At 36.9% G+C, this 13,596-nt stretch overlaps 1 protein-coding gene and 1 long non-coding RNA gene across 11 annotated transcripts in view; both read right to left on the bottom strand.

Moving 5' to 3' along the window:
- LOC109819409 (uncharacterized protein At4g14342-like) overlaps positions 1 to 3,612 on the bottom strand; it is a 38,833-nt gene extending 35,221 nt beyond the window's left edge. For 2 of the 9 annotated variants that reach the window (XM_020385124.1, XM_020385120.1), the window contains exons 1-2: positions 3,472 to 3,609; positions 2,758 to 2,836 (exon numbers count right to left, since the gene is read on the bottom strand). The gene's annotated coding sequence lies outside the window, so the exon portion shown is untranslated. The other 7 variants (XM_020385125.1, XM_020385126.1, XM_020385129.1 and 4 more) reach the window with 6 other exon arrangements.
- Positions 8,512 to 11,070, bottom strand: LOC109820181. 2 transcript variants are annotated; one of them, XR_002241748.1, is made up of 3 exons: positions 11,033 to 11,070; positions 10,719 to 10,940; positions 8,512 to 9,087 (listed from the first exon to the last, which is right to left on the bottom strand). It is a non-coding gene; the product is annotated as an uncharacterized LOC109820181 (long non-coding RNA). The 2 variants fall into 2 exon arrangements; XR_002241747.1 differs by lacking the exon at positions 8,512 to 9,087 and having other exon boundaries at positions 10,032 to 10,940.

The following is a 13,596-nucleotide window of genomic DNA, read 5'->3' as shown; positions in this document are numbered from 1 at the left end:
GCTGATGTACTTCAGCTCAACCGGCTGGATTGACCTCCCATCAGAGACGCTAAAGGCAATCAAGATATGCTTTGAGCATAGATGCATGGCGATAAAAGTTGACATAGATGGACTTAAAGTTGTAGCAAATCTACTTGGCATGGTGTTGTTAGATTCATCTGGTCGAATGTGCTCTATTGCGTGGATTGATACAGGTGGGAAGCCATTTTTCCCAAAGAAGATATTTGGTGGAGGCATTGTAAGGGCACCACAAATATTAGAGGAGGCTAGGCAATCGTTTGGGTCTTTGGTAGATCTTAGGAAGTTGGAGGAGACTGATGATAAGCACAGAAAGGTTAAAAACACCTTTATAAAAGGAATGAAGGGTAATGATCGAGAGGCAAAGGTCTCAGCAGTGTACTCTTGTACACATGCATCAGCTTTTGGTGCTAGTAGTCTGAGGGCATTTGAGAGGATGGCTGAACTCATAAATTCAGCCAAAAGTCTTACAACACTTAGATACGGATGGTATGGGGCAGATCCAAGAAGCATGGAGGCCATCATAACAAGGGGTTTCGGGCTTGACGATGCACTTTGTGGGGTATATGGAGCAGGCATATACTTCTCAACAAGAAACAACCCTTGCTTAAGGTATTTTCCCGTACCAAGTTTATGTTTTATAGACATTACATTCTGTATAGCATTTATGTATTAGTCTATTAGATTCTTCTCATTATTCTAGATTTCTTCAGTAAATAAGCATGCTTGGTCATATCTTTTTATTATTCGTGGCATTGGAGAAAGAATGCTTGTTCATAGTCAATCTAATTTATCACAATGGATCTTGTACTTAGAAATAAATATACACAATTACTTCACTAAGATTCAATGTATGAATCTCTCAAGATACTTAGGCATTGGAATATCTTGGGAACAAGTTTTCAATATGTAGATAAGAGTACGTCAGTTATATAGCTTATTTTAAAAGACAGAAAAAAAAACAGATTTAACAAAATATATATGGCCTATGGCAGTGAACATAACATGCATAGAAATATGTTGAATTTCATATTTCTTGAGTTAATAATTGCTTTCATCTATAAAAATAACACTTTGCAAACTCAATTTGGAACTTTCTCGGAAATCATGGTTTGGAAGAAAAAAAGAGTATCATACATCTGTATAATCATGAATATACCTAGGCTAAACCAAGTGTAATGTTCTGTACAGTAACATTAATTCCTGCGTAGAATCGTATATACATAGACATTTCTCATGTTTGTCCTATATTTGATTGGAGTTAAGAGCTTGGTAGTTTATTTTCTTATTAATCTGAATAAGTTATATGCTCTCAGTGCATGTTATTCAAGGCCTGATTCTAATGGAGAGTATCATGTGCTGTTGTGTCAAGTCATCTTGGGCACAGCAGAAAAGATAGCTCATGGATCCAAACAATATGCCCCAAGTAGAGAGGACTATGATAACGGAGTTGACGACCTCAGGAATCCAAGATGGCTCATTATTTGGACTGCAAATATGAGTACTCACCTTATCCCTCGCTATCTTGTGAGTTTCAAGGTCTCACAGCTTGCGCAAGGTAACTTCGATTTCTAGTTGTATACTAATAATTTAGACATTTATTCAATTTTGAAATAAAATTTATTGAACGTCAAAACCTATTGTAGAACGCTGGAGAAGATTACAGCGAGTGCGAAGCTCAAGTCTTCAGAGACTCCCCCAACCCATCCCGCTAAGACCTCAAGTAAAATAACCACTCAAAATTTATATCAATTACTTCTTATGCTAATAATCTCTTTTTAACTTTTAAAGGTCACTAAGAGACAAACCATCTAATGTATGTGTTCTCATGCAGGTTTTACTTCCAAGGTGTCCTCGGTACTTGGAAAGGTACCAGAGAAACAAAAACAACTTGATCCAGCGTGAATTTTGAAATTATTTCTATAATTTAGGGAATAGCCTTTTTATACCTTCGACGTGGTCAATAGATACATCCTAATATGTAATGTGTAATTCAAATATGTAGCTCGTGTATTCTCTGAACAACTTACTTTATGGTTTAATGATTAAATTCCAATTCGAAGCATTCTGTCCATTATCTTTTATCTATTGTTAAGTTCGTACAAGTCAATTGCATCTTTCTAATGCTATATGGTCCTCTCATATGTTGTGTATTAATCATACAATTAAACTTATCACCTTTTCTAGAGAAGATTTACAATATAACTTCGCAAGTACTTCAATCTCAAAAGCAAAAGAATCATTAAGACTCTAGATATCTTCCTAATGCAATAGAATCAACCTAACAGAACCGACCTATTGAAAACCATTATTCAGATAACCTATCCATGGGACATCCACGGTTGGACGACATTCACATGTAGTAATAACCAAACTAGTAAATAAGTCATAACAATTCCATAAATGCACTGACAATTTGAAGCCTAAAACGTTTGTAGGAAATAGCAGATGCAAGCAGTTCTTTACTGAGCTCAGATATGATAAATCCCAGCACCAAAGTTTGTCAAGTACAATATGCATTCTCATATTTTAAATGTAATGTTAAAATAAAACATTTCATGCTAATCCTATCATTTACCAATCTCCTAAAACATACAATTACAGAAATGATATTGACAATAATAGTAATTTCTACTAAGATCCATACACACCCATCTCACTACCAAATCAAGCTCACATTACTGCAGATCTATTAAAAAATTATTTATTTAAATCCGACCAAAAAAGTTAAATAATTACCCAGGGTAATTGTCTTTTTTGACATCCCCAAAGTCAGTTCATCCCTCTAGCGCCATTTCCAAATTCACCACTCCTTCAACTGAAAAAAAATTGCAATATGAGATCAACTTTACAAACAATAAATTGAAGGGGAAAAAACACGCAGTCCAATTTCGGTAGATTATCCCCAATGTTTCAAAGAAAACAAGAGAGTTTTTTTCAAGAACTGAGCGAAAAGGAGACGGTCGCACCGTTCTCCATCAGGCTCATCAGATTCTCTTACCCGCATCTGATACGTTTTATTCACCCCTTAAGAATCAATTCAACCTATAATCTGCTGAAAAAACATTTCTCGATCGATCCTTGTGGCTATCTACAGAAGCTTAGAAAGGTAAGTTGGGTCAAGGTTTCATATTCAGATTATCCATTAAGTTGTCATGGACTTATTCCCAATTATGACTTGTAGCTATTTTATAAAAAATGGTAAGTATAATTAATGTTTACAAGCAGCTAAAGATCATTATACAATAACAAATTCGCGTGACTCAACTTTGTCTAATTAGGAAGATTTCATGTGTGTGCCATTAGAAAGCGTTATACAAAATAAACTAAAATTCCCATCACATTCTCACATTCGAAGGACCAAAAAAAAAGCAAATTTCAGTTAAAAAAACTTATGTTCAAGCAAATGATAGCAATTGAACAATTACGACCAAAAATAGCGTGATTCAAGACCTTGAAAGGAGATGCCCATATCGGCGAGAGGATGAGAATATCAGTAGAGGGACGCTAGGGTTAGGGTTTTCAATGGGAGATTAGAGAATTTGGGAGAAGAGATCTCTTAAAATTTAAAAAAAAAAAATCATTTTAACAAAAAAAGGAGAAGAGGAAGAGGAGAGAAGCAGTTAATAGTCCAGAGGAAAAAGCCAAACGCGTGGCGACCGGGTGGGGAACTGATTACGGATCGAATTAAGATCCGAAACCCACCCGAAACTTAAAACTTTTCGGTTTGAGAGAGAATGGGACCACCAACTCGGAAGCCCAAAGAGGTGCTTATAAAAAAGAAAAGCTACGCTCCCAATTCAAGTGGTGAAGCCACCAACAAAAAAAAAACAGCACAAAACTCACCTGAATCTTATAGTTGTTTTCAAAATTATTAAGATTCTGTTTATGAAAATAAATATGAATAGAGTATACACGGATCTAGATGCTCTTACAGACGGTTAGCAGATTTCAATATGACGACCATAATTTTGGGTTTGATTCAGGGTTGGATTATTAAAAATATCATAATCATGTTTAGTACTAACAGCGATTTATAGGGGTGCTTGCATATTAGTCCATTAAATGGCCCATAACTGCATAGTAGTCCCTCAAATCTCATAATTTGCTCAATAGTTCCCAAAGTCTATATGTCTATTGCAATTTCGTCGGTCTGGTTTAGTAATGTGAGTTTTGAGTGGAATATTCCATCATATGTAACGGAATAAGAGGTACCCAAACCAATGTGAGTTTTGAGTGGAATATTCCATCATATGTAACGGAATAAGAGGTACCCGTTTCTTAGCAGGTTTAAACTCATAACCTGCTTATCCACAAATCTAACGCATAAATTTCTTCTCCCCTAACAATAAAGGGCACCCCCAACCCATGGCAAAATTCCCTCTAAAAATATACTAGAGTGGGTATTTAGGTAATTGCAGACGTTGGATTACCCAACCATGGTTAGAGAAAATAGCAAAAAGTCTAAAAAGGATGAAATTGCAAGAAAACTGCAAATTTGTCGGATTAATGAGCAAATACTTAGATCTGAGAGACTGTTTCGCAATTATGGATGATTTAAAGGACTAATACCAATTAACCCTGTAATTAACCAATTTTAAACTTACTTTCCTAAAATTATATGAAATTACTGTATAATTTGATCTCAGCATAATGGAATGTATACAGATTACTTTCTGATCAAAGTAAAAGCTTAAAACATCAACAATTCTAATTAAGCACGCCAAGCATTATGCACGTCCAAAGCATTCCTGTCACAAAAGTAGTGTTGTACCGTGCCATGCTGAGTTCATGCACCAAACTTAGCCAGGAATAATAATTAGCAAATTGCTTGCAAAAACATTACTTGATCACAAGCTGTGTTAAGGGCCACACAACTGGAAATATTGAATAATCAAAAGTTATGTCAGTAACTTCAATGCAACCATATTATGATACAACAGTGAAATTGGTCAGAGCATCAGAGATCACACTACTTCATGCCATATGATTTGTAGATGAAAATTCTGCACTAAACTCACAATTTCTGATACACGGTTCTTCAAATAAAAGTTACATTAAAACCTTTGTTCTTAAACATAAAGTTCTGCACAATAACTACTAAAAATTTTCTGACAAATCTTAATTCAGTATAAATACCCCTAATTTCTCAAACAAGACTCACTTCCAAGACTTCAACGGACCCCAACAACAACAACCATGCGTCGTAGAAATCGATCCCCTTCACCAAGCGAGAATGCCGCTGGAGATAATTCTCAATCCAACAAGCTGCTCAACAGTACTGCAGAACTGGCAATCCTTCTACAATACAAGAACTCCAGAAACGTTGATGCCGTTCACCTCGACCAGCTGGGTCGACCTCCCATCCAAAAATGTCGAAGAAATCAAGAAATGCTTCGAGCACAGAAGCATGGCAAATAAAAAAAAAGAGATTTGCGCGGTTGAAGTTGTAGCAAATCTTATCAGTTATCGGTATGATACCGATAGATTCATACAGTCGCATGACCTCCATTGCATGGATTGGCACTGAAGGGAAGTCATTTATCCCTAAGAAAATATATGGTGGAGGCAGAGTAAGGTCACAGACGCCACGAATATTGGAGGAGGCTTGGGTTTCGTTTGGCTCTTTCCTGGATCTGAGGATGTTGGCGGAGAGTACTAATGATGAGAGCAGAGCGGTGAAACACACTTTATAGAGGGAACGAAGCTTAGAGATTACCGAAAAACAGCAAAGGTCACAGCAGTGTACTCTCACACACATGCATCTAGATTTGGTACTAGTTGGCGTAGAGCATTTGGAAGGATGGCACAAACCCGCGACAGTTACAATAACATTACGTGTGGATGGTATGGTGTCAATGCCAGAAGCCTGAAGAACATGATCACAGGGGGTTTCGGGCTTGAAGATGTCTTAATTGGGAAATTTGGTACAGGCATCTATTTCTCATCAAGAGACCGGTCTGCCTTATGGTATGTACTCTTCCCAGGATTATGTGATATAGACTTAAGAGCTAATCGTCAATTTCTCAGACATACTAAGGTATTGGGAATATTTCATCCCTAAGACGTCCCCAATACCTTAGTGCATGCTTCTCATGCACTTTTTAACAGACAGGAAAAAAGATTTTACGAAATATATCCAACCTACGGCAACGAACCTAACACAAAGCGTAAGTTTGTTTTATCTTTGTTAAATCTATGACTGCTTCCGTCAACAAACAAACCATTCTGAAATTGGAACTTCATGCGAAGTTGTCGTTCGAAGAACCATGCACACAAATAAAAATTCATGGCTATACCTAGGCCTGTCCAACAAAGAAATGGAATTTTACTGCCGTCGAGCATAAGAAGCGTTATTTCAGAAACTAGGGAAGATAGTAACAGAACTAGAGCAGATAGTAGATATATGTATCAAATTGCATAAAATTGCGGTTTCTTCTAAGTTGACAGTTGTTGCACAAATGTCATGGGCTAGCTACGGCCAAGGGGGAAAGATGATATAACTGTAGTTTCCTTTAGCTACTGTGCCAACTTATCTGGGGCACAGCAGAGAGGGTTACTCCCAGATCTAAACGATATGGCCCAAGCAGAGAAGGTTATGATAACGGCGTTGATGCCCCCATTGCATACAAAATATGTCATTATTTGGGGTGCAAATAATGAGTACCCACATAATTCCTCGATATCTAGTGAGTTTCAAGATCTCACAGCTTATTCAAGGTAACTATTCTTCCCCCCGATTCGCATGCTAACAAGACCTTTCTTTCCCACTCTTGAACTCGATTTCTTAACATCAAAACCTATTGTAGAACGCTGGAGAAGGGTGCATCACAACCAAAGTTTGCATCTGCAAAGACTTCCTATGCCCATCCTACTAAGATCTCAAGTAATTAACAACTAAAAAATATTCAAATCAACTTATTTTATAAACCATTGTTCTGTCCGTGATTTTTAGAGCCTGCTAAAAGAATGACCATCTGCTAGTTTGTTTTCTCAAGCAGACCTCTCTTCCAAGGGATCCTCAGTACAAGGAAATATACCCGAGAAACAAACAATTTTTGCTAGGGGTGAATGTAAAAGCTATTTAATAATAATGTTTGTTGAAATTGTGTTTGTTTTAAGGATCATGGCAGTTCTTTTTGGAGGGATCATGATATTTGTACAAACTTTCAAAAAAATGATCATATTATTGATTTCTTAATGTGTGAAAGAACAAAAAGAACTAGCAGATGGGAAATGCTTCATGCCGCTAATAAGATTCAATACTGAAGGAATTAAAAGAGATACATGAAACCAGTAATCCGAAAGTAGTATGAGCGAAGAGAAAAGGTAAGTGAGTGGAGAAAATGGCATAGAAGAAGGTGTTGAACAATAAAGAAATATGTCTATTGTCTCTTCTATATTTAAAATCTTAGGAGTTAATTGTATCTTAGATATATGTTTGTCCCAGTTGTGGTCTGCTGATCATAAAAATTAGGCTACTACCTTTTCAGGGAGAGCCTTCAAAATATAACCTTACTAGCCCCTGTACAGGAGGCAGCTGCCCCCACAAAGAAAAAGAAATCATTAAGACATCCAAAATATTGCTCATATTAGAAGATTCTCTGATACATTAGTGCTTGATATTAACTTCATTAAAATATGGCTTTGAGCAAATTTTGGGTGAAGCTTGTCCAGCACAGTAGAGATGCGATATCTAGGAGTTCAACATGTATATAGATATATCCAATTCTTTCCCCAATTGTAATAAAGTATAGAATGTAGATCTTTTCCAGAAACTTGCCGAGAATTTTATGTTACCGTGTAAGGAATAAGTTAGTGATGGAGAATGGAAAAGCATCGATAAAAACTCCAAGAAGAACATTAACGGTAACCTTTTCTTTTTTTGATGGGGAGGCAGATTAATTTGAAGAGAAAAACAAAAGAACAAGGATAATAAAACAATAAAGATAAATTTGGGCTTCACACCCTAGGTAAATCACATACCTAAACACATAAAAAGCAACTCACATGCTTAATCTCAACTCATATACTTCATTCATCAATGTCTATCTCGAAAATAGAGAACACATGTTTTTAATAAAGAAGCTTGACAATAGAAAATAAATTCAATGCCACAAATCACATCTAATGAAATAAACAAATTAACTAATGAAATAGAGAATCAAGTAACTATCTAAATATCTAACCAAAATATCAAATAAAAATCCGATAACATTATTCTAATCCTAACAATAATAACTCAGAACCCGTAAGATGTCCTGCATCAATTAGGATAGTATTATATTAAGTAGATTACATAAGAAGAAAACTTGGTGGAAAGCAAAGCATCACATAATTCGGAAAACTACATGGTAGAAGAACAGTGAAACGATGGGCTCAGAATTATTATTGGAGAACTCAAGGTCTAAGTGCTCCATTGCTGATATAGCATTAACTGCTATAAGAAACAAACGAAAAAAAGAGTACACAATATAAAGAGAAGATACTTGATAAGGCAAATAAAGAATCTTCTATTATAAATGACAGAAAAAAAAGAAAAAATTAACCGTCACTAAATGCTGATTGGTTCTGGGGGAGGTTGAAATCAATCAAATATACGGTGTTCATCAGACTCGACTTCAAGATTGTGCGCAGCTAATTCATGTTAATGGAGTCCTCATTCACCAGCAGCAATGCATCATATAAGAAACTTCTGCAGGGACCAAAATCACAGCCTTATGATTATTACCAAATGTTTTGATTAAGTTATTTGTGTATCTCACTCATGCATGTGGCCATAGCAAGTGAGGGGGGGGAAAAGAAAGTCAAAACATATTTGACGCAAACTCATATGCATATTCTATCTGGATGGTTGGCCAAAGAATCTCATCAATCTAACCATTGCCTTTAGCTCATTTTACACTGGACTACCTTACTCCTGCTCATGACCATTGCCGAGCTGAATTCTTTGCATTAAAGGTACTGTTGGCTACCCTTCATTTCGATCCAAAAGTTTTGGGCTAAACATTTAGTCAAAGCTTCTGCACAGATACTTCCCAATGCAATCCGTATGGTGAAAATATAAACCTATATCAAATAATAGCATAAATGTAAGAAACTAAATCCTTGAAGAGCATCGCACATCTCGAATAATTATTACTCTTCTCATCTCCAGAGCATGTAATCATAATCTCTTTCTCACTGTCTCCTTGATGCAAGTTAATTTAGATCAAAGTGGTGAAATTGGTTGCTACTTTGCTATATAAAGAAAAAGAATGATGCAAATGAGAGAAGTGCGAAATTGTAGCTAGAATACTTCGAAACTGAGTTAATGTGCCATGTATTTATAAGCTGTTATCATCCTTGTAGCCTATATATGCATATTTTAAAAAGAAATCGAGAGATTAAGGTTGTATTACAATTGCATTTCTTTTAGATTTAGATTCAAAGAGGATGATGCTAGCCATTTCAAATTTGAAGATGCTTGAAATTAAATGAATGCTTTATGTATATAGACAAGGGCCCCATGTTAAGAATATGAGAGCCAAGCAAGAGTGAATCCAAATTGAACACTAATGGCTTGTTTGGATTGAGGGGAATAAGGGTGAAGGGAAGTTAGGGGAACCATTCACCTTGTTTGGGAACATTTAGGAGGTGAAGTTATTCACCCTAGTTCCCCTTGGTTCACCCCTTAATAGTATAAAATTTGTTACCACCCTAGTTCCCCTTGGTTCACCCCTTAATAGTATAAAATTTGTTACCCCCAAATTGGGGTGTAACCAAAGGGAAGGGAACTCCCTTCCCTTCCCTTCTCTTCTCTCACCTAGTTTCCCTTTAACTTCCCTTAACCCCATTGAAATCCAAACACGCCCTAAGTTATCCCTTTAAATATTAATTTAATTTAATTGCAGATGCAAGTAAGCATGGTCATTTTACAATCCACAGGATCAAACATAAATTAGAGACCTAGGCTAGAGTAGAATAGAATTTGGCCAATTATATCCAATATCAATACAGCACAGTAGCAGTCATATAAAAATCAGGCCATTATTTTACGATATTTCAATTTTCAAACCAGGGCGAATGGTGCTAGAGCACCATAGACAGTAGCATCCTAGTAACCGACCACAAAAGAAAGTAAAGAAAATGAAATCAAACTGTGTCATCTATCTCAATAAATACAAAGAACATTAATCATGCCATTCAAAGTAAGCAAGATTAGATACCTCCTCCTGGATCGTCCATTTACTTTATAAGGCAACTCATAGTTACAGAAGATTTTCCACGATTACTAAAACTATGTGACAAGTCTCTAGTCCAGTATAAATATCAGAAATTTCTCAGACAAGACTCGCCAGACACCACCACTTTGAGACGCCCAGCTATTAATCCGTCTTCTAAAACTTCATCTCAAATCCAATCATCTCACCTCAACACCAATCATAAACGCACTCCACGTAATCCTATGGAGCCGAAAGCCAATATAGCCTTTCAACAACTGCTGGGGTTCATGCTCCATCCTACAAGTTGTTTAGCAGTCCTAAAGAACCGGCACTTCCAGCTCAACCGGCCGGGCTGACCTCCCGTCAGAAACCACGGAGGAGATCAAGAAATGCTTCGAGCATAGACAGGCATGGCGATAAAACCCCATCTAATTCCTAATTATACTACTGACTTGAAGGACTGATTTCAAAAAATAAACTCGAGAATTGAGTTACCTAATAAGCAAACCTCTCAGTCTTTTCTCCCTCCCCCCCTCTCCCCCACTTCTTCTTCTACAATGATGAGGACATTAGAGCCGCGACCAAACACCTAGGGCTCCCCCAGACCGGAAGATCCACAAGAACCTCTCCCGCCCTCTCCTCCTCGGCGTCGCACACCGCATCCACGTAGTCACACAGCTCCCTCGCCTTCCCTATTGCCGACTCCTGAGCCTCAACCTGCATCATACACGGACCATCAAAAATTAAACCCTAAACCCACATTTCGAACCAGAACCGAGAGAAAACCCTAACCCTAACCCTAACCCTACCTGAAGCAGGAGCAGTTCCTCGATCTCCGCCGAAGGGTGGGCGTGCATCCGGTAGAACAGCTGATGTAGAGGAGAATTAGGAGGAGGAGGAGGGGGTTCGGTGATTAGGGTAAAGTGGAGGAGAGCTGCTCCACTGTGGTAGCTTTTACCGTACTTGCCTCTAAGAGAGAGGAGGATTTTCTTCTCTCCGAGCTCGGCGGCTCTCGACGTCGCGGCTTGCGGGGGAGAGGGAGATGGGGATCGAAGAGAGCCGTCGGCGTCGCTGGGAGGGGCGGCGGCGGCGCTTGTACACGAACCCGCTGTCGTTGCAGATCTCCCACTCTTCGTGCGCGTCGCGCCCGGCCGCGCCGCGTTGTCCAAATTGGTGAGGAGAGCCATCGGAAAAAAGAGAGAATTTTGAAATTGGAGGAGTTTGGGAAGGGAAAATTTTCTTTCGGTTCGCTCTGCTTTGCTCTCTGTTTTTGGATTTCATCAGTGCTCCAATTGGAGGCCCTTTTACAATTGGGCCGATTGTGGTTTCTTCCTAGAGTTTTTCCAATTCAAAACAACCACAAAATACGGTGGTTTTTTCAGAAAATTATCGTAATTTTTTTTATTTTCAATAGAACCGTCACAAAATATACTGGTTTTTTTTAAAAAAAAATCACCAAGAAAAATTTATTTGAATCTTCTGTAAAGTCCCACCAAGTCATAACTTTACATTAGTATTTTGTTAAATAATTATATGAAATGACATAAATCTCCGTTATGACAAAATTTTAGAGAGGATGAGCGGGGTTTTTTTGGAGGAAATTAAAACTTTTTTGAGGGAGTTAGCATAGTTTTAGAGGAAAATAAGGTTTTTTTTTATATAATGTGGCCACCAAGAATCGAACCCAAAATAATGGGAGTCATATTGGAACCTCCCAACCATGTGGGTCATCAATGGTGCTCAAGTATTTTATTGGTTTGAGAAAATATAATAATAGATGGGTGGCTCCCACCATGAGGGTATTTTAGGGATTTAGCACATTATTTAGTTTAGCAAGATATAGATGCAAAATTATAATCCAGTAGCACTTTATTAGGGATGCATATTTTCTTGTTGGTTCTATGAAAATAAAAAAAATATGGCGGTTATACGAAAAACCACTATACTTTGTGGTGGTTCTATGAAAATGGAAAAAATCTGTGGTGGTTTTCTGAAAAGCCTATATATTTTGTGGTGGTTTTGTATAAAATAATCTATACTTCTTCTGTTAAGTATATTATAAAATAAAAAAAACTCACTTTTGAACTAGATACCCAAACGTATGTGCTAAAATGAACATGTCCCGAGTTCAATGAGTAGTATAAATTTAGGGTGAAATATAAAATATACGATCAAAAAGTATACCATGAAATTTTTTAACTAAACCATATGTTATCACAAGTGAATACACCGTGTGATAATTATTATTATATATATATATATAAATAATATATATATATAATATTAAATATATATTTATAATAGATATAATATAAGTATAATATATATATATATATATATATATATATTAATATATATATATGAATATAGAGAGAGAGAGAGGAGAAGAGATTGGTATACTTGTTACCAAACAATGACAAATGCGAAGCCTAGACGACGTGTCTACTTAACCTAGATAGCCACAGACTAAGCAAATAATATGATAGTTTTGTATGTGAATCTTGTGGGTAGTACATAACCATAATTGAAGGATATGATGAGTATAAAAGATCACAAAACCAACAAAATTAATACAACCCCACGAGGAAAGCCAATTAGACCTTAAAAGGCCGATATTAACTGACACCAAGCTCTTCAAAAAAAATGCCCATATAAACTGACACTAAGTTCTTCAAAGTAATTGCAGAATGCAATCATTTAAACTGCAGAACTCTACGCGAGAGAAAAAAAAAACAAAAAACTACAGAACTCTATTAATCACAAACTGAAAATAAATAAATAAATAAATAAAAATAAAACAGTTCAATTCGGTTGCTTTGAACTTAAATAGACCCCCGCCTATGAAACTTTTCGACTCTTCCACCCTCCGATAGACTCACAAAATTTTATGGAGGGCAACATTTGCCAAAAGAGCTTTGCTACAGTGACCCAAAATATGGGACCAACAGCGGGGACAGGTGAGGTGTCACTCTCCTATTGCACAATGAGATGGGCATCATTAATGATGACCAGCTCATTATGCAATAGGAGGGGGACACCTCACTTGTCCCCCTGTTGATCCCATATTTTTTATCCTTGAGGAATTTTTCTAATTAATTACTCCATCGTTGAACTCAACCGGAAAACAAATAGTGAACCAATCACAAAAACTTTATGGTACAAACATATTGATTGGAACAAATTTTCACTGTAGACCCAAATGAACTTTTAATTACCAAAATCGACCGTTTTTTTTTAATTACCAAAATCGACTCGTTTTATGCCACGTAGGCTTAATCCTGTTTCCTAATTAGTCGGGGTTGCCAACCCCGACTGTTTAGGAGTTGTTAAACCCCAATTAGAAGCCTTAAAACCCGATTTGTAATGTCCTAAA

Source organism: Asparagus officinalis, chromosome 8, assembly GCF_001876935.1.
Source record: "Asparagus officinalis chromosome 8, Aspof.V1, whole genome shotgun sequence".
NCBI lineage: Eukaryota > Viridiplantae > Streptophyta > Magnoliopsida > Asparagales > Asparagaceae > Asparagus > Asparagus officinalis.
This window is presented reverse-complemented; position numbering and strand designations above follow the sequence as displayed.